At 45.3% G+C, this 25,998-nt stretch overlaps 1 long non-coding RNA gene across 2 annotated transcripts; it reads right to left on the minus strand.

Annotated features, from left to right (window-relative positions):
* Positions 1-553: 553 nt before the first annotated feature.
* On the minus strand, positions 554-21,542 carry LOC106840797 (uncharacterized). 2 transcript variants are annotated; one of them, XR_006521989.2, is made up of 4 exons: positions 21,448-21,542; positions 5,539-5,621; positions 5,210-5,304; positions 554-5,085 (listed from the first exon to the last, which is right to left on the minus strand). It is a non-coding gene; the product is annotated as an uncharacterized lncRNA (long non-coding RNA). The 2 variants fall into 2 exon arrangements; XR_011499235.1 differs by lacking the exon at positions 21,448-21,542 and adding an exon at positions 19,567-19,803.
* Positions 21,543-25,998: the final 4,456 nt, after the last annotated feature.

The following is a 25,998-nucleotide window of genomic DNA, read 5'->3' on the forward strand; positions in this document are numbered from 1 at the left end:
GCAAGAGAAAGTACCCAGTGGTGTGCACGATCCACCTGTGTCGTGCCTACTTTGACTCTGTTCCAAGGACACCAATGACGGGGCTCTGTTTTGTCTCCTATCCCTTGGCCTCTGCCTTGGACCTTGATGACCCTTCCTTCTGGAAGCCCATAGCAGCTGCCCAGCTTGCATCCCTCCTCCACCTTGCTCTCAGCAAAGAGGCAGTGTGTGTGTGTAATGGCATCCTTTAGGGGCAAAGTAGATTTGAATAAAACAGAAAATGGGGAAAGGCAAGATTTAGGGAAAAAATAAGATAGCAGAAAGTGTGAAAAGGGTCCTATTTCTTAGACAAACTGCTCTTTTATTTAAACCACCACCTGGGATTTAAGTCCACTGGTTTGGGGGTCCTATAATAGTTAAACGTGTGATGTATAATAAAATTTAAAATAAAATTTAAAAATAAAAATAAATAGCTATATGTAGAAATACACAAGTTATCCTCTTAAAGTGGTCAATTGCAGCAAATAAAATAGAGAAAAGACAGAAGCTTGAATGGCTCTAATATCCCGTAGATTTAATTCTGGAGACATTTTTTGTGGTGACACAGTGTTAATCCCCTAAGACCTGGGCTGATCTAGTTTCATCCGGGCTCATGTGTCCTGAGGATCACAGCTCTGACATTGGCGTGAGCAGCAGTTCCCCCTCCAGACCTGGCATCATATAGTTTCCCTCAATGGACACTTGATGCCTCTGTGTGTGTGTGTGCACTCAAGAGTGTGTGTCGTGCATGCACGCTTGTGTGTGCGTGTGTGTGTGTGTGCACGCTGGGACTAACTCCACAGGCAGGCTTTACTCCCAGAGGCTGAGTTTCCTGAATTACAATCGAAAATGGCTCCACCTGGCTTTTTGTACTCAGGCAAACGATTGCCACTAGTGTGTTTTCTAAGACCTTCTTGGCACTTTCTCCAGCCTTTCTTCTTGGCTAAGCATAGCAGCTACTAAACTTGGGTTTCTTTTTAATGGCATCTGAAACAGGGTGATTAAATAGGACACGGGCCCCAAGCTGGGAGAATGTTCCACACCTCAGAGATAATCGCTCTCCGCAGGATGCTTTATTTCCAGAGCAACCTGAGATTTACTTAGATGACTTCTTGTGGACAGGCGACTTGAAAGACCAGGTAAAGCTTCTGCTACAGAAACCACTTAGTGAAATTATATTTGCCAAGCTTATTTTTATCTATGCCTCAGCTTCACGTCTGAATTAGAGGGGTCCCTAAAATAGTTCAGTCTGTGAGCTGCTTGTGGCTCAGCAAGAATTCTCTTGTCTTGTAACAGAAAATGCTGGTAGTTCATACTAGGATTATGAGACATCTAGATAGTTTTTATGTAAACTTTTTATAAAAATATAGCTTAACTTACAAAAAAGTGCATGTATCAGCAAACCTGTGTATTGTGGATTCTCTCCATCCCCAGCAATATCATTAACCTTTCTGGGAATCCCAAAACACTATTCATTCTAGGAAATACATGTTCTTTCACACTGCAAATTATTTTACGACTTCCTTCTTTCCTGAAGAATAGCCAATAATTCAACCCTGGCTTTATAATATCTTACTTAGCACCCTCCATACTTAGAAAGATAAGTGCCACAGCTCCACTCAGCTACAGCATGTCCCGTCTCCCCGTCAATACCGTAAATGTGTGGAAGTTTAGGACTTGTCAGCATAAAACAGAAGCTCTGGCAACAATGAGGCTGCTCCCTCCTCCAGGAAGAAGAGAAGAACAGAGGTGGTTTGGAGGGTGGCTGGCCCTCCGCTGGGATGGACGGGCAGGTGTGGAGGAATCACTCCTTTCCGTCTTTACCCATCCCTGTGTCCCACAGGCCCTGCTTGTCTGACTGTCCCAGAACTGGGCTGTGACTCCAGGCCTCCAGGAAAGCCTCAGCCCCCTGTGATGAGAATTTTTCTCTTCATGCCACCCCCCAGCTCATCTCTCCTTCTTTTGTCTCCTTCATCCCCTGAAACTTCCTCCAGGACTCCACGGTTCCTCTAGGGTCTGATGTCCTCTGACCTCCACGCTGACATCTACCCATCCCACCCTCAAATGTTTCCTGCCCCGAGTTCTGTTCCCTGAACATGAGTCTCCATAACGTCACAAAGCAGGGGGCCGTTCCCTCTATTTTTTGGTATGTGGGTTGCTGCCACAGCATGGAGCACAGCATGCTTAACCACTAGGCCACTGGGCCAGGCCCCTGAAGCCCTCACACTTTAAGATCCTGAGGATTCTTGATTCAGCATTGCCCCATGTGGTGTTCGCCGGCTCTCTGCCATGCCCCGTGGCATCTGGCACATCCTTTCTCTCACTGATTAGAGTTACGTCCCCACATTTACAAAGTACCTCCTGTGTGCCATGCATTGCACTGTTTGTCTCATTTAATTTTATGCAAGAACGTCTCTGGGCCACAGTACTATCCCTACGCTATAAATCAGAACTTGAGGTTTTATGGGGGACGTGCTCAGTTTTCCCCAGGTTACACAGCTAGTGAGTTCCCGAACCAGGATCCAAATGCAGGTAGCTCTGATTCTAAAATCCATGAAAATAATGAATGATGTTCTCCAACACATTCCTTATCTGATTCAGCCAACTCGATGGCTACAATGTTAGCAGAGTGACGCTGACTGTGCTGAAGGTCCCCAGGGAAATATCCGGATCCACCTCGTCTCTTTTTCAGGATTGGGGCCTTTCCTCCTAGGCTGTTACATGCACAGATGGAGAGCAGAGGGCCCACTGGAGCTGGGGTTCCCAAAACCGAGTCCCAACCAGCAGCTTCTCATCCTCTGGGAACCTGCAAGATGGCGAATTCCCAGCCCCACTTCACACCCAGAAGACCAGAACCCCGGGCGTGGGGCCCCGGATCTATTCGGAGAGGCCTCCAGGGCGTCTGGTATGTGCTCCTGTTTGAGAAGCCCTGAGCTGGAGAGGGAAGCAGTGCAAACCATGCGTGAAACATCGTCTTTAATAATCAGGAGCTGAGTCGGCGTGTGTCTAAGGCGGTGGTTCCCACTCTGGGCTGCGCACGGGAACACCTGAGCATCCAGGAAATTCCTCACCCGGCGTTGGGGTGTTCCAGGCGACTCTCACCCGAGAGAATGCTGCTGTTGGAGCTGTGGGGCTGGGAGAAGCCACGGGACTCTATGTTAGCTCCAACTGCACGCAGGGGGCCCTTCAACAATCAGGAGTCCCAAACGTTAGCAGAAGGTCAGTGTTGTTTTGGAGGGCAGTGCGCCGGTCACACATTTGTAGAGCCACTTAACCCAAACCAGTCTCCTTGTCTGTGTGCAGGAGTCTCACACAGGGTCCTCGCACTGTGCCCACACAGTAAAAGTTTTTGTTGTGTGGGTTGTATTGATTCCAGAGGGAAATGAGAAGGGACTCTCTTTTTTGGGAGGAAGAGGTTAGTAGGAATGACACGAGCGAGGTTAGTAAATTTAGGGAACAGGGCTGAAGTTGACAAGACTTTAGGGAGAGCCTGGCAGGTGGATGAAGCCGGCAGGAGACCCCAGACCTGCACTGTTAGCGTTCTTTCAGGAGGGAGGGAGCCATGGGGGGCCCCGCAGGGTGGAGCCCTCGGAGGAGGGGCCGGCGGAGATAACATCATTCAAAGCATGAGTCAGTCCGTGGGCACCTGCTCGCTCCGCTGCTGCAGGCCTGCATCCTGGAGGGTGTGAGGGGCAGAGGGGGAGCTGGTCAGGCAGTCGTTGGCTGCAGTGGAAACGGGCTGCCCTGAGGCTGGCAGCCACAGAGATTTCTGGAACCTGCAGATGTGATCTCGTCCGGCTGACCGTCTGGTCAGCATCCTGATGAGACAGCTTCTATGAAATGGCCTGAGTGGCTGCCCTTCAGATGCCCCGTGTCCACTCTCCTGCCCTGTCCTGCCCATGGGGCTCAGGGGGTTGAAAGGGGAGCAGCCGGCAGCCAGCATTCCTGTTTGGGGATCAAGCCTGATCCTGGGGATCCGTTCGCCTCTAGCAAAGTCTGGGCTCCTGAACACCCATCTCCATCTCTCCAGCCAGTGCCCTGGTCTGTGATGTAGGATTACTGGACTACATTAGAGCAAGGAGACTTCTCCAGCTTTAATTTTTTTAATTTGCATTGTGCCTATGATATGTAACAATTTTATCGGACAAGAGGCCAATTTGGCCAATTTACTTGCAAGGTAGGTGTTAGTCCTGTCACCAACACCATCTCATAAAGTGCTTAAATTAGAATCCCTGGGATTTTCAGTCATGGGAATAAAGTTGGGTTTAATTATGTTTATATACTTGTAGGGTTTGTAAATTCTTGGGAAGGAAACTGGTCAGCAGTAATAATAACTATGCATTGATTATCTACTATGTGCTAAGGGCTTGCCCTCATATGTCTTATTTAATTCTCTTAACAAGCCCACATGCGGTAAAGGAATTAATTTGCTGAAGTCACAAAGCCAGCCAATGACAGTAATGGATATTTATATCCGCTTAGTGTTTCTTTCCCTCTTCTTCTGCTAATGTCACCTCTTAATTTGGGGAATTGCCTCTCCTTACCCTGTGGGGCTTCTGTTTAAAGCAGCCACCCCATCCCCACCCCAACCACACCCTCAAGGACTGGCCAGTTCTGTTGCTTCTGGCCATAATGGTTGGTCCAAAGATGAGCAGGTGACCCCAGTCTAGCCAATCAGAGGCCTTCCCTGGGGTTGCATAAGTGGCCATTGAGAAAGTATGTGTTCGCTCTTTCTTTCTTTCGGAGGTGAAGTAAGCCAGCCTCTGTCTGCAGCCTCAGTCCCACCGCCAGCACCAGCAGGAAAGGAAACCTTCTACTTCGGCCTCAAGAGGGAATGAGACCACATGGAAAAAAGAGAAAGGGAGAAAGAGGCCCTCGATGCCCTCGTTTCTCAAAATAGCCAGGCCAGCTCCGTCCCCAGCCTTCCCAGCTACATCAAGATCCATTCTCTTTTACAGTTAAGCTAGTCTGCGCTGGATCTCAGTCACTTCCAACCAGGGTACTGACCAGACTGTGGGCAGAGCTGGGAGGCGACCTTCGGACTCTCCTCTGTTCCTACACCCAGTTCTGCAACGAGAGGAGGGAGTACACGTCAGAGCTATTGTCGTTGTGGAATTTCTCCCCATGGATCCAATTCCAGGGCCAGCCCCCACCCAGCACACTCAGCCCGTCTGGTGGGCTACAGCCCCACCTGCATCTCCGTTCGTGGGCTTTGTGGAAGGAGGACCGTGGTCTGCCTGCCATCTGTCAGAGAGGGGCCCAGTGGCCGCAGGGAGTGTCTTCCACCTGTGAAATAGTTGTTGGTCAACCCTGTCCTGCCATCAGACCCCCAGCACAGATCTTCCAAGTTTTCCAATTATAAAAACGAATAGGAAGTTGTAAGTGTACCTCCTGTCGTTAACTAAAAGTCCTTTTCTTATTCACCACAGACAAAGAGGATTTTCTCCCAGTTGCTATGGGACCTCACCAAACACACACACACACGTAGGCACGCACAGAAACATACGTGGACACACTCACCTTTGTAACAGTAGAACCAGATTAAGATGAATTTCGAGAGCAGCCTTAAATTGGGAAGAAACAGCAGCATGGCATCCTGAAGTCTACCCGTGGACAAAGAGAGAGAAGAGTCAAGGAGGAAGAAACTAGATGCTGGTTACTCACTTTATGCTGAATATGAGCATAATATGAATATTATGCTGAATATATGCCGGGTGGAAACTCCCTCTGTGTGCCATTCTCCTCCACACAGGCAGTGCACTGCAGTCTCTGTTCCTTCTCCAAAGTCAGTATGAAGCAGTGGTTCCCAAACGTTTGTACACACCTGGTTCATCTGGGGAGCTCATTGAAACGTGATTTCTGATAGAGTATGTCCAGGATAGGGCCCACGCATTTGTCTCCCTAAACAAGCCTTTTTGGGGATTCAGATATGTGGGACCCTCTGAATAGCCTTAAAAGCCCGGGGCCATGTGATTGTCTGGATCCCTGGCCCTCGGCTATCCTGCCTTTTGGTCTCCCCTCATCCCAAGCAAAGGTGGAATGTCTCAGGTCAGCCCCAGACTTTTCTCTTTTACATTTTTATTTCCACCAACAACTCTTCCGCCATCACATTAATTCTGAATTTCCTATTTCTCCAGCCCGGTCTTCTATTTTTAACTTGGAAAAAAATTACTACTGGTGGATGAGTCACAGGTGGGCTAAACGTTCTGGCATTCCTTCCCTCGCTGGGTTTATTAACGTGGCTGGAAGCTTTGGCAATGGGGACCTCGATGACTATAGGTTCTGTTCTATGTGACTGAGTGTTTATGACCTTGCTTCCGATCGGCATCAGCAGCTGCTTACTCTAATAATGAAGTGGTGAAGAGGCAGCCTTTCTGATTATTACTGAGAGTAGTATTTAACTGGGGAAGAAAGTATCAGCGAACGACTGATAAAGGGGAGCAACCTTCCAGGATTGGATCCTACTGTCTATTTTCTCTCACCAGTATCAAATTCATGTCTTAGTTCGTTGTCATAAGGTAAGGGCAAAGGCACTTTGTGTCATTTTCCTCCTTGAGGTTAGGAAACTCTCCTGTTAGGATCCGCTTGCCAACACTTGCGGCACGGCTGGCACAGTGGACCTGTATTTACCTATTTCAGATTTTGGCATTGTTTTTTTTGCCCTAGTCTATGTGTTGAGCAGGAACTGGTCTTTGCAGATGCAAAGTGTGCAGCTAAAGAGGCCAAAGAGCTCTGTAGATTCCTAGTTCGTCCTCTGGAGTATTTGTCTAAATCTACAAAAAACGTCTGTTAGAAAGCAGCTTCTCTGATTCTCGCTAGACTGCACCTCTTTGAGGTCAGGGAGCTGCCTGGAGTCTGTCCTGACTTCCAGGAATGCCAGCTTCTAGCACAACCCGAAAGCAGGGACATGACTGCATAGGTATTGAGTAAGGCTTAAATGCGTCTGTAATATTAATATGGACATCACACTGGGAGCAAAGTGAAAATGCACTAACTTCCAGAGAGAAAACAACAGGGCTACACAAAGCAGCAGAGGTGCAAGTGTTCAGAGTTATCACACAAAACGGTGGAAGATGGAAGTCGATAGGAAAATACCTTCAAAATCCCAAAGGAAAGTGACCTCGAATCTGGAATTCCATACCCAGCCCAAGTGTTGATGAAGAATGAGACTAGAATAAACGTGCAAGTGCTCAGTATTTACCTTCAAGAACCCTCTCTCAGGAAGTACTGAAGAATATATTTCTCCAAAAAAAAAAAGACACATGGATCAAAAATAGGGGTTCCCAATGCACCAGCGAGGTAGGGTTCTTAGGATGCTGGGGGGAGCTGGAGGGCGAATGGGGACAGAGCAGGCCAACATGTGTTGGGGCAGTCAGGGCTCCAGGAGGCGTCCTTCCAAAAGACCACACGGACAAGTTCAGATGTCCGACACAGTGGAGAGGAGATTTAGACCATGGGCAAAGTGTTTGGGGTTAAATTTATAGAAAATACATAGATAGCTAAGCAATCCAAAAGGAGATCATTACTAAAAACAGGGATAATAAAATGTACAGGAGAGGAAAAATCACATTTTCTGCTTGCCTCTCCTGTGGACAGTGTTTACATGGTCATAGCAACAGAAACCAAAGCTGATAAAACCAAAGTTCACTGTGGGAGGAGGAAGGACGACCATTATGGTGCTTGTGGATGGGTTAGCACCAAAGTACAAGAGAGCTGGTCCCCTCTCTTCAGAGTGGCTACTTCATAGATTCTGCCTTAATCTGAAAAATCAAAAGGTAGCAATATGACCAGGGCCGGCCCGGTGGTGTAGTGGTTATGTTCACATGTTCCGCTTCGGCATTCGCCTGTGAGCCCAGGGTTCACAGGTTCGGATCCTGGGTACGGACATACACACTGCTCATCAAGCCATGCTGTGGCAGCATCCCACATACCAGATGGAGGAAGATTGGCAATGGATATTAGCTCAGGGCCACTCTTCTTTACCAAAAAAAAAAAAAAAAAAACCTAGCAAGATGATCATTTTACTTAAAAAAAATAGAAGCAACTACACAAAAGAATCGGCCAAATAATTTGAAATTGACTGCTCTGAGACATAGGGGAAGAGAGTGGGGTACTGCTATTTTCTAAATAAACTTTGTAGAAATCTTTACATTTTTGAACCCTAAGCAGGTATTTTTTTATATGGAAATAAAAACCAACAAATCGACAAAATGTTTGCATCATAGAGACAACTTTTAAAACTACACACCATCACAGAAACCCCTCACGCAGCTCCTGGTCACGCCCTCTGGAAGGTGGGGCCCCTCTCCGGCAGGTGTACCTGAACAAGGAGGAATAAACCCATCCTTTCTCCAGCTGGGACAGCACAACATTTTCATGAAACTCTTTGGCGACCTCTGCTTTGACTCCAGGGACATTTTGACGCAACTTACAAAAGATATCATTAAGCTTTCGGCTATTTTTATTCCAAGTAAAGTGCTTAACGGACGTCCTCCCCTCTCCCCCGGGCCTCAGCTTTTCCGAAATCTCCCCGAATCCCATCTGAGGATGGTTGCAGGCGGAAGGGCAGCAACAGAAGAAAAAACCCAGTCGTCTCATCAATAATGCATTCTGGGCTGGCATTTTGTAACGCAGAATTTGGGCATGACATCATGAAAAGGGACTCTCTCAAAATGGCCCAGACCAGAGAATGACTGGGTCAAACTGATCATGTCACAAGAGCTGGCCTTACTAACAACACCCTGTTATTCTGGGATACCAGTGAGGCTTCGAGCTCCCAGAAGGAAAGAAAAACAAACAGGGACTCTCCCAGTCCCAGAGTCGTAGGACTTCTGGTGCTAAGACTCTGCTCTGCCTTGGCGTTCGAGAGCCGTTTAGAAGCAGAATCGTTTAAGGGAAAGAGTTCAGCTTTGCGATCATACCAATATCCAGCTCCCTTAGTGACCAGTTCTGTGACAAATCCTCTGGGTTTCATTTTTCTTATGTATAAAATAGAAGTAACTATTCTGTCACAGGCTTCCTATAGAGGGAAACTGGAACTACGCCTTTCATTCCCGAGGTCCACGTCTTACGCATCTTTGATGACTTGTACAGAAGACGTCGCTTCGCACACAGGAGATTTTCTGTAAGAATCTGTCAGATTAATAAGGTACATTGAATCGGTTAATGCAGAGCCAGACATTGGCAGGTAAGAACTAGTACCCGTCTATTTCCCTTCTCCCAGCAACCTCACCTCCTTCCTCTCTGAAGAAACGAGAACCCTCGATGTTAAATGGCGAGTTTGAGGTAGGGGCAGAAATTGAATTTGAACTAAGGTTGCCAAACTTAGCAAACAAACACACAGGATGCCCAATTCAACTTAAGCTTCAGATAAACAAGCAATGATGAATATTTGGGACATAACACTAAAAACACTGTTGCCTATCTGAAATTCAGCTATCCCCGAGCATCCCGCATGTCAACTGACAGCTCCAATTTCTACAAAAATGCTCTGTGTCAGAGTCCAGGACTCTTTCCAGTTGATCATCCTTCTCTAAAGAAGGACAGTGGTGAGAAGTCGGAGTAGTGGGAGCCCGGTGGGGTGGGAGAGCGGCGAGAGGGAGACCCAGATGCACATATACACATGTCTACGTGGTCAAGAACCCCGGGCCGAGGCTCACAGAGCAGCTGGCTTGTGCCCTGAAACCCTACGGAAATACGACAGCCCTGCCAGACAGAGAGTGATGTGCTCGGAGGAGAAGAGCACTGGACATACTCTGAAGAATATGCAACCAATTGCTCGTTCCCTGACTAGTGGGTGCCTGCCTGCATTCTCTCAGGTGTCATGAAAAACGGAGCTCTCAGGGGAGCCTGCCTCGTCCGTCATCTCAGCTTTCCTTTGGCTCTGGGCCTGTGTTATCAGGCGCAGGCATTATACATCTCAGCCTTGGTCCGGATTATTTACGGAGACTGCTGTACGTTGTATATATGGTGTTTCACAGACGAGGTGGCAAGGCCAGCTTTTTCCCTCGCTGTTCAGATCCATGCTTGCTCCACAGGCAGCAACGGGCCAAGAGCGTGGATGCTGTGGAGCGGCTTCAGAGCCGACCTTTCGAGTCACCCGGATGAAGCTCAGTGGGTAACCACATAAACACATCTCTTTGTTCTTCCCCGCTGACACACGCTTTCCTTTAAGTCCAACCAGCAGAGTCATGTAATATGCGACAAGCCCTTTTCAAAATCCCCTATGAAATAAATGGAGTTAGTGCTCAAGCCCCGGGATGGCTCCCTCTGCCCAGGACACGCCTCACACTTGGGGCTGCCAGGGGACAGCTGTAAAACAGGGCTGTACTTGAAACACAGGTAGGAAAACAAGTCAGTGCGGGAGCAATCGAAACTTCCCCCCTGCCAGGAAAGATCAGCAGAAACTATGAATAGAAAAAAAAAAAAAAAAAAGAACTTCGAGGTAAATGGAAAGGTTTCGCCTTGAAGAAAGGCTGATTGTTTTCACAAAAATCCCCACAGACCTGGCAGCAATTATTAAAGAAGTGATTACGGAGGATAAGGGAATGGAGATTCAGATGAATATGCAAACGATCAAAGTCATGTTTAATGCAAAGAAGTAAGCAAACGGTAGAAATAATTAAAAGCTGTTAAGGCATATGTCTGTTTGGCTGATGCGTATGTTATTAAAAACAAGACTATAGCCAGTTGCCTCAGAATCTGTCTTTGCCAGGAACTGTTTCCACGAGTAATGGCGTTCAGTAACGTCGGACATCCATGGAGAGGGTGTCGGCTGGCCCATCGGGGTTTCCACTCTGTCTCACGCTTCAGCAGACATTCACCGTGGAAGGAACTCACCTCTGGCCTAATCGAAAGCAAGGGGCTTCAATCACCTGTTCCAGCCAACTGTTAATTATCTACAGATGGACCACAGGACACCAGGAGCCCTCTTCAAGTCACCTGCTGGCTGGACACCCGGCTCACCACCCCTTGCTTTCTTCTTGGCCTTGAGTGGACATGGAGGGAGAAACGGTTACTGGTGCAATGGCAATCTGTCCTTAGGTTTTTTCTTTTTCATTTGGCTAGAGTTGAGGGAAATCATATGACGGGCGCCAGATTAAAGTGCCAACAGCCTGGAGGGTTGACCACAAGAGACCAACTCAGTTAAGATTAGGTTTGATGGCAAATAACAAAATAACAGTGACTTCAGGAAGGTGGGGTTTATTTCTGGCTTACAAAGTAGAGGGAGTCGTTTAGGACTGACACGAAGTGCCTGTGACTCTCCAGTCTTGCAGCACTGCCACACCTCACAGGTGGCCTCCACTTGCTCACGAAGACGGCCGAGCTCCTCCATCCTCACACCCACACTCCTGCAGCCAGGGGTCGGGGAGGATGGGATGCCCACTGCCTTGAGGGAGGTTATCAGAAGCTGCACTGACTCTCCCACTCACCTGTGTGGTGGAACTTTGTCACCTGGCTACACCTGGCTGGAAGGAGGCTGGTGAACATGGTCTTTGCTCTGAGTGGCTACGTAGCTTCTTGAAAATTAGAAGCTCTACTACTAAGAAAGAGGGTATGGATATTGAGGAGTAACTAACTATACCATCAACAGGACCCTAAAACTCCCCCAACTGGTTGAGTATAGACGCCCATTAACCAGGGTATCAACCCATGAAGACCCCTCGCTGAGCACAGGGGCCTGAATATGATGCATCCCTAATGGGAAGCAATCCACCCATTCTCCCTGTAAGAGATGAAAAATATAAACTTTTAGAGCTTTAGATAATATATTCAGACGTAGACTTATAATTCATGATTAATAAATTTGGTTACTCATTTGTATTTAAAATAGCTTATTATATAAGGTAATCTATTCATTTAAGAAATATTATTTTTCCCTTATATTTTATAATATAGTTATTAATAATCAAACTGTTCACAAGTGTACTTGACATCAGCCTTGAGCTGGAGTTCCTAACAGTCTCTGTGAAGTTGGCTTTTGAATCATCAGTGGAATTGTCGTTGTCAATTGCTTGCCTCCGCCCCACAATCAGCGACCTCAATCAACATGGCGATTCTATCTATTTAAGTTCTATGTGGTTCAGATGATGAACCGACACATGAGTTCTTGATCTTGCTGAGTGAATCAAGAGTCACTGGTGATCAGAAAATGAATTCGTTCGAGCAGCCACGTGCCATCGTCACTCTGAAAAAAGAAAGGATGCTGGTGGTCTGTTTCGTCGTGTCTTGCTGTATAAAGAGAGGCGCCCTGAGACCAGCTGGGCGTGCGGCCTTCCGCGGTGCTATCAGAGGGGGCAGCGCTCGTCACAGCAGTTGCTCCTGATGCATCACCCTTGAAATAGTAGAGCCCAGAGGAGCGTCAATATTTAGAAATTAAAATTTCTAATTTTACTATATCTGATATTGTATTATAAAAGTAATTTAAAATTGTGTATTAGAGTGTCTTAGTGTGCTGATTCTCCAGTCTACCCTGGGTATTACAGTCAGCTGGGCAAATCTATTTTTATTTGCAGACTCCTGGGCTCCCCCCAAGACCTACTGAATAAGAATTTCTGGGACAGGACCCTGGAATCTCTGTTTTTCCAAAGCTTCTGAGGAGACTTTGAGGCAGCCAACCTGACTTTGTTCCTTGGACCAGGATTGGGGAAACATTGGCTAAAACTTTTGAGAATATCCTGCTCAAGGTTTGGAGGGTGGGGTCAAAATTCAGGAGGCAACACTCTGGCCAAAATGCAGGAAAGGACACTTGACTAAATTAGCTGTGATTTAGAAGTCCTACGATGAGGCGTGTGTGTTTTCTGTTTTTGTTTTTTTGCTGTAAGACGTTTCCTCTGCAGCCGGCGTATTCCAAGCGATGCTCTGGCTCAGAAGCTTCGCAGCCTCTCTGACGGCTTTTCGTTTCCTCCTCTGTGCTCTCCTGCGCTCGAAGGCCGCTCCAGCAAGCAGGCTCTTAGCTCTAGTGTATCATTCCGTCTTCCATCACTTTCATAAGTGTACAACTGAGTCATCGAAGTGCACAACTGAGTCATCGAATCCTGATTGAAGACTGAAATTTGGCCAAGAGTCCAACCACTCACTTATAAAGTGTGCAGGTTACCAAGTAAATCAGGTATTTCATAAATCAAAATCTCAGAAGGTCCTCCCAGGCATGCCCACCCAGGCCTGACCTATTGGAATAGTATGTCACAGTTCAAACACAAAAATGCGACACTGAATGAATGGGAAATTTACGTCAGCTGATCTGGTTCTAGTTCCCAAATTAGAATTTACTTAGAATACTGTCTAGAAAACTCAGAATGGAAATTTTTACCGTCAGTCGGCTTACAGGATTTGCCATTTCATTTTCCTCCGGCGATAAAGTCTCCCTTTATGTTCCTCACATTTGAGAGACTGTCCGAACAGGCAGGGGGGAAACTTGAGTGTGGTGGAGTATGGAAGCTTAGGGGACATCTGGAAGACCCCTCCTCTGAGTTGTGGACTAACACCTTCTATTGTCGAACCATAGACCTATGTGGATGTGCTCCTGTTCATAGAAAGAGGAAGGCGTGAGTCTATATTCCTAAACCATTTCTCTTCCTTTCCTCCAAAACCCTCTGCTTCTTTGAGGTACATGACACCATCTCCTATGCTCCCTAGCATATCGCCCTTTCACTGAAGACCAGCTCCGCACCTGGAAAGTTCCTATTTTTGGTTAAGGCTAAACCACCTCCTTTCTCCTTATCCGCCTCCCAGCAGCAGATCACTGCTGGGCAAAGCCACCCAAGACCTCCACGTAAACTGAGACCCATAAATCTCAAGTGAAACTTTCCACCGTCCGCCAGTCCTGGTTTGCCTTCCTATTGGTTGTCTTCACAGTCTGTAAGATCTTACAAATCATATGACGCTTCCTTGGTTGTCTTTCCCCTCCAACCTATCCCTTCTCCCCACCCCATCACTCTATTTTAGAATGAGCTGTCTATTCTTACTGCCTCCAATTTCTCGTTGCCACCTTGAGATCACTTTCCAGTGCAACCGGCCCTGCATCCTCATCATCGCTGACACCTTCTCCCTACTCACAGGGCCCCCTCCCTGCCCTGCTCTCTCTGCAGCAATCAGCAGGGTTGCCCACTCTCCCACCGCCTCCCTGTCTCCGGGCAGCTGGAACCCGGCTCTTCTCTCTCCTCTGCTGCGTTAGCTGATTTCTCAGTCTGTCCTGCAGGCTCTTTTTCCTCTACCCACCCGAGAGCCTGGTCTTGGGCCCTCCTCTCTTCCCTAGCTTCACTTCTTTCTAAGTGATTTGTCCTCTTCTCTCTATGCTGATGATCCCCAAATCTCTCTCTCTAGCCCAGACAGCCCTGGCTTTCTTCTTGACAACTCCTCTGTGTGACCGACAGACATCTCAGAAATAACATTCCACAGTGGAGCTCTCGGTTTCTGTCCCCGTGTCCCAAAACCACTTTCACAGTTTTCTCCATTTTTGTCATCTATGAGAAAAACTAAAGTGTCCTTCTCGATTTCACATCTTCTTTCCCCCATCGCACACATAGTTTTAAGGGAAAAATAAGATTTTATACAATAAATGTGTTAGAAATTCTCAGAAAAAAAATTTACGTCAAACTAAAGCAGAATCATATGAAAACTCACAAAGCTATTATACACGGCGATGGAAGCGGAAAAGGTACACTGCTGACAATTCATATCAAATTAAGAGAGTAAAAAATACTGCCGTGGGAGCCCATATCCAAAAATAACAAGTGGTGACTTGTGCCAGTTGGGCCTTCCAAGTGAAAAAACCTTGCCACAGGCTCCATTTAGGTTTTCAGAGGTGGGTTTTGCATAAAGAAAAGAACCTTGAACTGCACCTTGAGTTGCATTAATATGCTCAAGTCACAAGAGAGCATTGAGCTTTTTAATGGGATGTAATTAAGTTTCTTCCTGGAGCTTTGATGATGCCACCGGGTCAATGCTTTTCTTTAATAACCTGGCTTCACATACCTTTTCCCCTTTTCATTCTAAATGCGAGATAAAATAACAATGAGGGTTGCCTTTTCCATCACCATAAATCATATTCAAAGATGATAGGATAATGGCAGGGAAGGGAGGATTTAGAATCACGCACACTTTGGCACAGAAGAAGCTGTGACAGTGATTGCCAACCTGTGGGTTCAAATGCCTGGTGGCTCTAAGGGAATGTGTCTGTGGGAGACGGGGTGCATGGTGTTGTAAACAGGAGACCACAAATCCATATGTGAGGTAAATTATCTCACAGATGGGTATTGCTCTTTTCCTTTGCATTGAAAAGGGCTACCAAGTTTACAGCTGAATTTGGAAATTCTGTAGTTTTTCAGATGATGGTTACTAAATCATTGCACGAAACGGTAACTGCTTTCGTGAGCTGGTTCGTGAGATTCTTCAATGTCCTGGAGAGATAAATTTGAATTCATACCTCATGACATAGAGCAGAATAAATTTTGAATGAATCCAAGACATACATCTAGCATACAAGTAAATCTCTAAGAGGAAAACACAGGAAGACATTTTTAAAATACAGATCTTCCTTGATTTGGGATGGGGTTACATCCGATAAACCCATCTTAAGTTGAAAACATCATAAGTCAAAAATATATTTAATACATCTAACCTACTCAACATCCTAGTTTAGTCTAGACTTCCTTAAACCTGCTCAGAACACGTACATTAGTCTACAGTTGGGCAAAATCATCTCATGTGAGGCTTATTTTATAATCAAGTCTTGAATATCTCAGGTAATTTATTGAATATGGTACTGAAAGTGAACAACAGAATGGCTGTGTGGGTAGAGAATGGTTGTAAGTGTGTCTGTTGTTTACCCTTGTGTGGGAGCTGCGGCTGGCTGCTGCTGCCCAGCATCAGGAAAGAGTAGTGTAGTGCATATTGCTAACCTGGGGAGAGGCCAAAATTCAAAATTCGGGAGGCCAACCCGGTGGCATAGTGGTTGGGTTCACGCTCTCTGTTTCAACGGCCCAGGATTCACAGGTTTGGATCCTGGGTGTAGACTACGCACTGCTCATCAAGCCACACTGTGGAGGCGTCCCACACAAAATAGAGGAAGATTGGCACATACTCAGCAACAATCTTCCCCAAGCAAATAGAGGAAGATTGGTAACTGATGTTAGCTCAGGGCCAATCTTCCTCACACACGCACACAAATATTCAAAATTCAAAGTACAGTTTCTACTGAATGCGTATTGCTTTTGAACCACTGTAAAGTCAAAAAATCGTAAGTTGAGGACTTTTTGTAATCTTGGAGTGAGGAAGACTTTTTAAAGTGGATAAAACCCAAAAGCTATGAAAAAGAAAAAGATTGCTGAGCTGTGCTACATAAAACAAAATCTATTTATATGTTAAAAACTACCACAGTCAAAACACAAATGGAGAAACATTGTGACCTATATTACAAGGGACTCTTTTCATCAATACATAAAGAGCTCCTAAAATCAATTAGAAAATGCCAACAGCTCAATAGACAAAAGGGCGAATTTTGTGATCACGTGGTTTAGAGTCAGGAAGTACAAATAAGATCTTAAATAAGTGAAAACATGCTTAAGCTCATTTAGAATAATAGAAGTGCAAACTAAAACCTCAAGGAGATTTTTTTCTGCCCATCATACTGTCAGAGAATAAACGATTTTTTGTACATTCTGTTGGCAAATATATGAAGGAAATAGAAACTCTCAGACATCACTGACAGAGTATAACTGGATACCCCTCTAGCAAATGAAAGCCAGCAATAGTGTAAAAGTTACAAGTATGAATACCCTTTACCTAGCATTTCCACTTCTAAGAATTTACCCAATAGATGTGTGCCACACACATATGACATACATTATTTAGTGGGTTACTTATTACAGGATTGTAGGTGATAGCAAGGCTGGAAAAGATCTAAATGCCCGTCACTAGGTCAATAGTTACATAAATTATGAAAATCCATACGGTGAAATACTATGTAGCTATAAACAACAGTGAGACTCTTTTTGTAGAATATGGAATTGTCTCTTATTTTATATTGTTAAGTGAACAAAAAAGGCAATATGCAACATAGCAAATATTTTGTACAAACAAGAAGGAAATACTCTGTCTTCTTGTATACAGGTAACATATCTTGGGAATATGAAATGAGAATCTGATGACGTCGGTTGCCTCTGGAGAGGAGAATGGGGTTGAGAAGGGGGTTTTTACTGTGTGTCTTTATACACATTTGCATTTTAAAAAATACAAAAGAGCCATATGAAGCAGACGGAAAGTAGAGTGTTTGACACGACGTCTCTAGCCCATTGCCTGGTTTCGAGCCCCGGTATGAAGAGCTTGGGAGGCGACGTGGATTGCTCGGGGCAGGCAGCTCAGAAACTGGACTCCAGTGGCCCAGCCCTCTACCCCACATGGAGCTTCAAACACAGAGCAGGGCAGAGTAGGAAAGTCTAATTCCTGGATTAGAAAACAACCGAAAAAGTGTGACCAAAAACAGGGAGATTGGAAAACACAGAGCACATTCAGGGACCTGGTGGCTGGAAAAAGCAGGTAGCATAATGTGTCAAAGAAATGAAAATAGGAAGAGATGTGAGCCCAGAATGCAGCGGAGGCGGGTGTGGAGGAAGGTGGCGAGGAGAAGGAGAAACTCGGATGTCCCACTGAGTTGGGGCTTTTCTATGGGCAGGCAGTGGAGAACCAAGGAGGGACTTTGAACTCACAACTGAGTGAACAAATGTGGACTTGGATTTGAAAATACCTCTCTGATTACTATGCGTTTAATGGACCGATGTCAAAAAGAGCAAAACAGGCAGGATTAAGCCAGAATACAGGAGAGATGCAATGCTGCATATATACTTTTTAAAAACAGATGAAAGCTATTATTTCTACACTGCGTATGGATAAACGGGGGTTAATAATTACATGAGCTTTGGTAACACATCTAAGTGACTCTGAATTCCTGCATAAAAGCTTTGCATCTCGAAGAATGACTCAGTTTGGAGGTAGGATTGCTGAAGTTCATCTTACCGTCCACAGGAATCAGCGCTTTACAATGCCCACCATGCCATCGAGTTATTCTGCTTCTTTATTGACTGTGGGCTGCTGTGATGGTTAACTTTATGTGTCAATTTGCAGGATGTTGCTGCATGGTGAGATTAACATTCAGATGTTACCAGATGGACTCTAGTAAACCAGATTGCCCTCCCTAAGGTGGGTGGGCTTCATCCGATCAGTTGAAGGCCAGAATAGACTAAAAAGATCAGCCTCCCTGAGCAAGAGGGAACTCTACCTGCAGGTGGCCTTCGGACGACATCTGTACCACGGACTCTCCTGGGTCTGTATCTGCCGGCCCACACTGCAGATTTAGACTTAGCTGCCCCCATAATTCCATGAGTCAATTCCTTATAATCGATCATATGTATAATAAATCACGTAAAAAATACATGGGAGATACATATATCTATATCTGTGTGTATATATGTATAGATCTGTATGTATCTATGAGCCGTAACACCTCGGAATTCCTGCCTCTCTAAGTGGATTTTTTACAGATAAGTAAAGCTCCTTCTTTTAAGAACTTTAAAAATACTCTAAAATGATAACATTTTAATCGAAACTCTGTCACCCTGTGTCCTTCATGCCTGGCAGACTGAGAACCCACAGCGAATGCTAGTCAGAGGGGAACGAATTAAGAGATGCACCTCATACAGATATGCACGCCCCACTCACACTGCCGTTCACCAAAGTTCTGCTCTCATCCTGACACGACTAACCTTCATGAGAAGTTACGAGCATCAACTACTGTCTTAAAGTCAATAGAAGAGTTCTCCTGGGATGCCTCTGAGCAATGTGTCTGTTTTTCTTTCCCCTAAATGTCCCAAGACTTGCAATTGTTGAGTTCTTGACTTCTATTTTAAAGAAACAGATTTTCTCCATCCTGTCACGGTGAACTAGCTTTCTCTTTTTCTCTCTCCAGGAGCACGCCTAGATGTCCCGGCCTGCTTCCTACTCCCCAATAGAGGGAGAATTGGAGGCACATGTTACTCAGGGCTACGCAGCTTAGACAGAAGGCTGGGCAGCCCAGAGCCTCTTATTGTTCTAAAGTCAGGATGGGTTGAGGACACTTTAGTGCTAAAAGAATGGAATGATCAGTAGCTTAATTGAGCTGAACATAAACGGCCCTATTTAAGTCTCTTAAAATCTGTAGAGGAAACAAATCTCTCCCTCACTGAACGTTAAATCGAAGCAAATCGTTACAGAATTTCTCCATGTTCCTTTAGCTTACTTTCCCCTGCAACTAAATCAAAAGAAAGGGCCTTATAATACAAAAAGAAAAGTCCCCTATAAGTAAAATACTTAGCATGATGCAAAACTCAAGGTAAGTTTTCTTAAAAATAAAATAAATTTTAGCTCTAAGAGATTTTTTGAAGGTCCTGAGAGAGCAAGTAATTAAAATCACTCAGGGCGAATGATGTAATCCAACTGGATGCTATTTTTGTATCTACAATTCATTAATGTAGCTTTTCTTAAGCACAAACTCCTCCCAGATTGCCCCCTTACCTTTTTCTTCAGGACACATTTCAAGCTGTGCGAGACTAATGAGGTAAACCATCCCTAGCATTTTACAATAATTGATCTCTCTATTCTTCTCTTAGTCGCTGAGTGATAATCTGCATCTGTCCCTTTCCTTCTCTTCCACAAGCTTCTAGGCTAATTTCTTTTTGTGCAAAACTAGTGCTCAGAGAGTTACAAGACTTCTTCACGTGGTTGCCTTTTTTCCAGTGAACTTGGGACAAGTCGTGGAGACTTACAAACAAGCCACGTACCATGAAACCTGCCAAAGGATCAGTTAGGTCTGGCTCCGAGAAGCTCACCATCTCAAATCTGCTACCTGGAGTAGGTAAAAGCATTGGGTTTTTACTTCTCTGTTTTTTTTTTTTTTTAACCCTCCCCACCCCCAACCCTGAATACTGGGAATTCGGTTTGAGAGTCAACATCTGGATGACATTTCCCAAGGGTTAGACTTGGCTGGATTCGTAGTTCCTGAGAGTCCTTGTCCTCTGTTCAGCGCCTCCTCTAGTTGAAGGCACACATTCAAACGGCACATTTGTAGGAGTTTGGTGACATTTTCATCATGCCGTAACGTGTCATTCAAAGTTTTAGTCTGAAAGCTCCTGACCTTTCATGCCATGCCAGGACCCACATGAGGACATCGTCCTTGTGCAAACCATGTTTTCCTGTGCTGGGGGGGACAGCTGTTCCCAGCTGAAGGCCCCTGTGACTGCGGTTTGTAACCTACAGAGAGTTCCGATAATGCCTCAGGGCACAGGGAACAAGAAAGAGTGTCCAAAATGAAGATTTACCAGTTACGCGTGTTATGAAAGTTCACCTCATCTCTACTTCAACTCACAGAAAAGAGTAAACCACAACTCATTCTTATCCTCAGATTAAAATTTTGTCGCCTTCATTGCTCAACACCCCTTGTATCATTGTGAATTCTAAATTTTAAATTTATCCTACTGCACATGATATTGCTACCGATAGGTTCTCCATATAAGAATTCTGTTAACGAGAGGAAAGGAAGCGTGTTTTCAATGCATTCTTTGTTGATTCTTCTAAAAGCGAAATTCATGTTCATGGAATTATTTGGGCTCTTGTAACCTTTTCCCTGTCCCTCTATTTATAGCATACACGTTTGCCAAGCCTGGGTCAAGAACTATGTCAAAAATTCAAACAATGTTGTAGCCTTGAATTCCTGAACACAGATCACTTCTCCTCGGCCTTGGTTTCGTAACTGTCGTGTCCTCATGAATTGAAGGTTTATGCTTCTATTTTGAACCAATCTGTTAGACTCATTAGCATTCCCGGCCCCTTGCCCTACATAGCTGGAGCTGTTTCCCTCTTTAGGTGTGAGAGCAACAGCTGCAGAAAATATTCAAATTAAACTGGTGACCTTGTTAACGAGGAACCTGTGAGCACATTTCCCTCCGTCGGCACTGTAATTTATAAAAATATAATTTGGCCGCAGAGCCAGTAAAATGGGTTAACAATTATTTTTACTGTCTGGGCTGTTTTGTTGTGTTGTTCCGTATTTGTTATTCAAATTACCATAATAAGAACAAGGCATTTTACTGCTCGCATTACAAGCCGTAGACTGTCTAACCCAAGCAGAGATTTAAAAGAAAAATTAGAGTGTAGGCAGCGGTAATAGCAATAAGTCTCTTTTATGGGTAAAATAAACAAGGATGAAAGAGTCGTGTCCACTCGCGCCATGCTGGGCCAGCACCTCTCAGCCCCACCATCCCGATGCCTTCCGGCTTCTCCCTCTGACTCCAGTCATCCACCTGCCATTTATCCGGGACTTAATTAAAACTCGTTTGGTGCGGACACAACTGATCTTGCCCCTTTCTGGCTCAAAAATTCCCCATCAGTCGGTTTTACCTTCTGAAGAGCAGCTCACCCTGGCTGGTGTGGAGCTTTTCCACATTCTGCTTCCCCGACCTGGTCCTGTGGCCTGTTCTGGATGAGAGCTTCCGAGCTCTGACTCACGGAGTGACTACTGCTGTCCGCCATCCGCCTTCCTGGCCCCTGGCCTTGGCTCCCGGTGTTGTCTACACATGGGGCACGTCCCCAGCCCTCCTCTCCTCCCACGATAGCCCCCAAAAGGCTCCTCTAAAGACGCAGTCTTCCACCAAGAACTTCCCAGCACTCCCCCACACCCACCTACGTGACGTTGCCCACGCTCGGGAACCGCTCTGAGGGCCATAACCCACCTCCTTTGATCCCAGCTCTCAGCAGTCCCTTCCTATAGGTCTGCTAGGTCTGCTAACCCTGAAGACAGAGACTCATTTGTCCCAATGCTCTGTAGGCAAGGTACTCAACATACGCCCATTATTTTAAATTCTAAAATGCGTTTTGTCGAACTAACCAGAGAATGGAAAAAAATATCGGAGAGACAGAATATAGTACACTTTCTCTGTTTCTTAAGTGCATTGCTACAGATGAACTGAGAGTGTTGGAGGTCCCATAGCAGCATCTTCGCAGACCACCCCAGCCAGGGAGCTCTTTCACCACAACTCGCATGGAAGCCGTTGCCTCTGCCATTTGCAGCTCCGTTTTGTTAAACGATCTGTTCGGCTGGACTGTATTCTTCCTGTAAGTTAGGAATTTCATCCTTCGGCTTCTCCATATCCTCTTCCCCCAGGCAGAGTGCCTTGTAGATAGCAAGCCCATAAACATTGCTGTTCTGTGAGTCCACGTGCTGCGCAGGCTGGCACCGCACCCAGCTCCTGTCTGCCTGTGTTGCGTTGGCTCCAGGTCCACACTGGCCTGGCCTTGCTGGGGCTGCTCCTCTGCCCCAGACTCGAGCCCCTGACTGCTGCCTGCCTGCTCGTCTCCTCCAAGGCTGCTTCCCACATCCCTCCCGCCCCCTCCCACCCCGCCCCGTTTCTTCACTCTTCTTCACTCCAGCAGCATGCAAAGACTCTCGAGGCAGCTCCCAGATGGTGTGGCCTGGGTACCCTGCTGTCTCTCAGCTTGGGAAACGACTTGCATCTAAACGTCTTAAGGCCGTCCGTTTTTAAGTCCTTTCCCCAGACGCCTCAAAAGGTGGGGGTGTGAAGATTGTTAATGTAATTTCATTGATCTGTTTTAGATGGGCATGGATACTCATGGGAAAGAACTCTTTCTACTAGTGGTTTGGTGCTTTTTCAAGTCATTTCTTTTTTTTAAGATTGGCACCTGAGCTAACAACTGTTGCCAATCTTTCTTTTTTTTTTTTGCATTTTCTCCCCAAATCCGCCCAGTGCATAGTTGTATATCTTAGTTGTGGGTTCTTCTAGTTGTGGCATGTGGGATGCCACCTCAACACGGCCTGATGAGCGGTGCCATGTCCGCGCCCAGGATTTGAACCAGTGAAACCCTGGGCCACCAAAGCGGAGCACGCGAACTTAACCACTCGGCCACAGGGGCGCCCCCCAAGTCATTTCAAATGAGCTTTTCTTTCAGATTCACAATATCCTGAGGACAAATTTTAACAAGGACAGCTGACCAGGGTCAATTCTAAGAAAAGCAAATGAGAAATCCTGAAGCTGCATGTTAATTAGGGAAGTCTGAAAGCACACCCATCTTTCTGGGTCTGGGTTCCTGCTGGGGACGCCTCATGGCAGCTGACAAACCTGTAGAGTTGGTCCAAGCACTCCGTGGATTCCCGGGAGAGCCAGCGGAGACCCGTTTATCCCTGCACTTCACGGGCTCTGCTTCGCATCTCAATCGTCTCATTTGCTCTGTTGCTCTCTTGGCTGTTTCCGTTTCACTCCTGGAAATTCCAGACTCCTGTTGCGTCAACCTGTCTTCCAGGGCTGGGGAGGGGTCTTTGTTTATGCCGACATGCGTTGCTTGAAAACGAACGTGATGGTGGCCATTGCCCTCACCACTCTCACTTCTGGTGGAGTGTGTGTGTGCGAGTATGTGTGCATGTGTGGGTGCATGTGCAGGCGCCCCGTGCACTCAAGCACACACGTGTGCATTCTGTGCCAGTAAAGAGGAGCAGCCAGATCCTGCGGTATGGCAGGCTCAAAGCTGTTAATTAGGTCAGTGTATGACACATAATAAATATTTTTTTTAAAAGGGGGCAAGAGAAGAAGTAAGGGTTCTATCAGCACTAGAAATTAGTAAAAAGGAAACAAACATTCTTAAATTTGAAGTGACCTTTGGAACGCAGTAGCCGTGTTTAGTTATCACTAATTTCGACCACAGAATTTGAATCGAAGGAGCATTTCTCAAAGTGTGTCCACGTGATGTCAATAAATGTTACTAAACACTAAGGAAATATTTAAAAATAGGTTAAATGACAAAAAAGTGTTTGTGAAATCCTGGGTTAAACAGAGTCAGGATGGATTCTTTCCCGCAGGCCTTGGCATTGCTTCAAGCTGCTAAACTGCTTTGTGACTCTCTAAGCAGAGGGGGCCTATATTATGGGCTGTCGCCCACAATTATTTGACCATGGAATACTTTTCTAGGAATAGTGTTTTTTTAAAAAAAGCCACTCTTGGAAACACAAGCCTAGAGAACCCAGAACCCCTAAGAGTTTGACAGGCCTTGTAGAGAGGACAATGGTCACGCTGGTCTCTCTGTCCCCATGAAGCCCTGTGCCGCCTTCCGTGTTCATCTGTGGGATAGCTCAGTTTTGATGTGAATTGATGTCTGAGACTTTTTCCAACTCCTCTCTGTGAAATAAAAAGGTAAAAGTTGTCTGTAATGTCAAACTCTTGAGGAATAGGTCGTCACGCCAAGAGGGAATCTGTCTAAATCACAGCTCCTTTTGTTGTCCAAGTTCATCGGAGACCAATGGACCAGTGAGCTGAGTAACTCCCTCATTTATCATTTGATGGAGGATTAAAATGGACTATAGAAATTTGTAGTAAAGCCAACACAATTGGTGGTCCCTTTTCCTATAAGGACGGTTAAGAGATGAGCCTGAATCCAGATGCTTCCTCCCAGTTGCACCTCCCGAAAGTCAGTGGGAGCTGCAGGCTCATACCACAGAGGGGCCGTCACCATTCAAGGCCACCCTCACCTGGTCTTAACAACTCCTTGTAGCGAAATTAATTTACTTTTAAAATTCCTGTTGCCATAACAACTTGGTGTAGCTGTTCATGCGACTTAATGAGATTTCAGAAGAAAAACCGTTTTGCAGAGAGAAGGCAGAATAAAATGAGATCAATTGCCTCTCAGTACTTTTATTTAGACATTGTCGATGGCTGAAGGAAACGCTGCCTGTGTAAGAAGAGGCATTTCTGCCTTTATTTTCTTTGCTTTTTAATCCCAAGGCAGCTGTTATTTCTTCTCTCCTCCTTTCTCCAGAGTTTCCTTAGGAAGCTGTACATTATAACTGTAGGTGAGGCCAGGCTGCAATGAAATGGAGATTCTTTTGATGATGAAAAATAAAGATGACTTTATATCAAAATATTTCTTCTTCTTTTTATACAGCCTGCTAGTGTGGTCAAAACATGTTATATTTGGAATAGAAAATATGTCAACAGTAGATTTCACTTACATTATTCTTGTATTGTTGTTTTTTGAAATTGTAAGCTATCCTGAAATGTTACAGATGAGCTAAAAAGCTGAGTTTGAGTGAATCTTGTATTGGACCACCCAAACGTCAATTCTCTTTCCAGCTTAGTACTCATTCCTCGAACTATGAATCAAAAATGGACCTTTAAACATGACCGAAACATCAAAAGAGTTTTTCTTAAGCTATCAAAAAAGTAAGAGCAATAATAGTGTTCTAAATTCTCTTTGTGCCCTAGTCTGATGTGCTTAATTCCTGTATGAATAGAAAGGTTAACACATGTTAATTGTTGAAAAGCTAGAAAATACAGAGAAAAAAGACACAGAAAACAAAAATCTTCCATAATCTCATCATCTGGAGATAATCACATGCTATAATATATTACAGGTCCATTCTGGAATATAATCTGTCTTTTTAACTTAACAATTAAATATTCCACAATATGTCTTAGAATGTGGTCCAGCTTTTAGTGTGTTATTGTATAATAAATATTTTAGTCAATCTCCTTAATTAAACATTTATATTCTATTCAATGTTTGCCTCTGTAAATAATTCTGTAAAAGACTTAGATTTCCACACATTTTCAATGAATCTCTGTTCCTGTAGCTAATTTCCCAGGGATAGAATTCCTAAGTTAACGCACATGAATAGGTTACATTTTTTGACACACAATCGCCAAATTCCTTATTGAAAGGCTGTCCCATTTACCCTTTTCACAAGGCAAGTAGGGAAAACCCTCTTTCCTTTCCTACCCCCTATTTGCACCCATGCTGGATATTATCCTTGCAAATATCTCCTCCTACACATCTATTAGAACAGCCAAAGTCCAGGGCACCAATAGCACTAAATGCCGATGAGGACGTAGAGCAACAGGAACTCTCCTTCCTTGCTGGTGGGAATGCAAAATGGCGCAGCCACTT

Source organism: Equus asinus, chromosome 29, assembly GCF_041296235.1.
Source record: "Equus asinus isolate D_3611 breed Donkey chromosome 29, EquAss-T2T_v2, whole genome shotgun sequence".
NCBI classification, from domain to species: domain Eukaryota; kingdom Metazoa; phylum Chordata; class Mammalia; order Perissodactyla; family Equidae; genus Equus; species Equus asinus.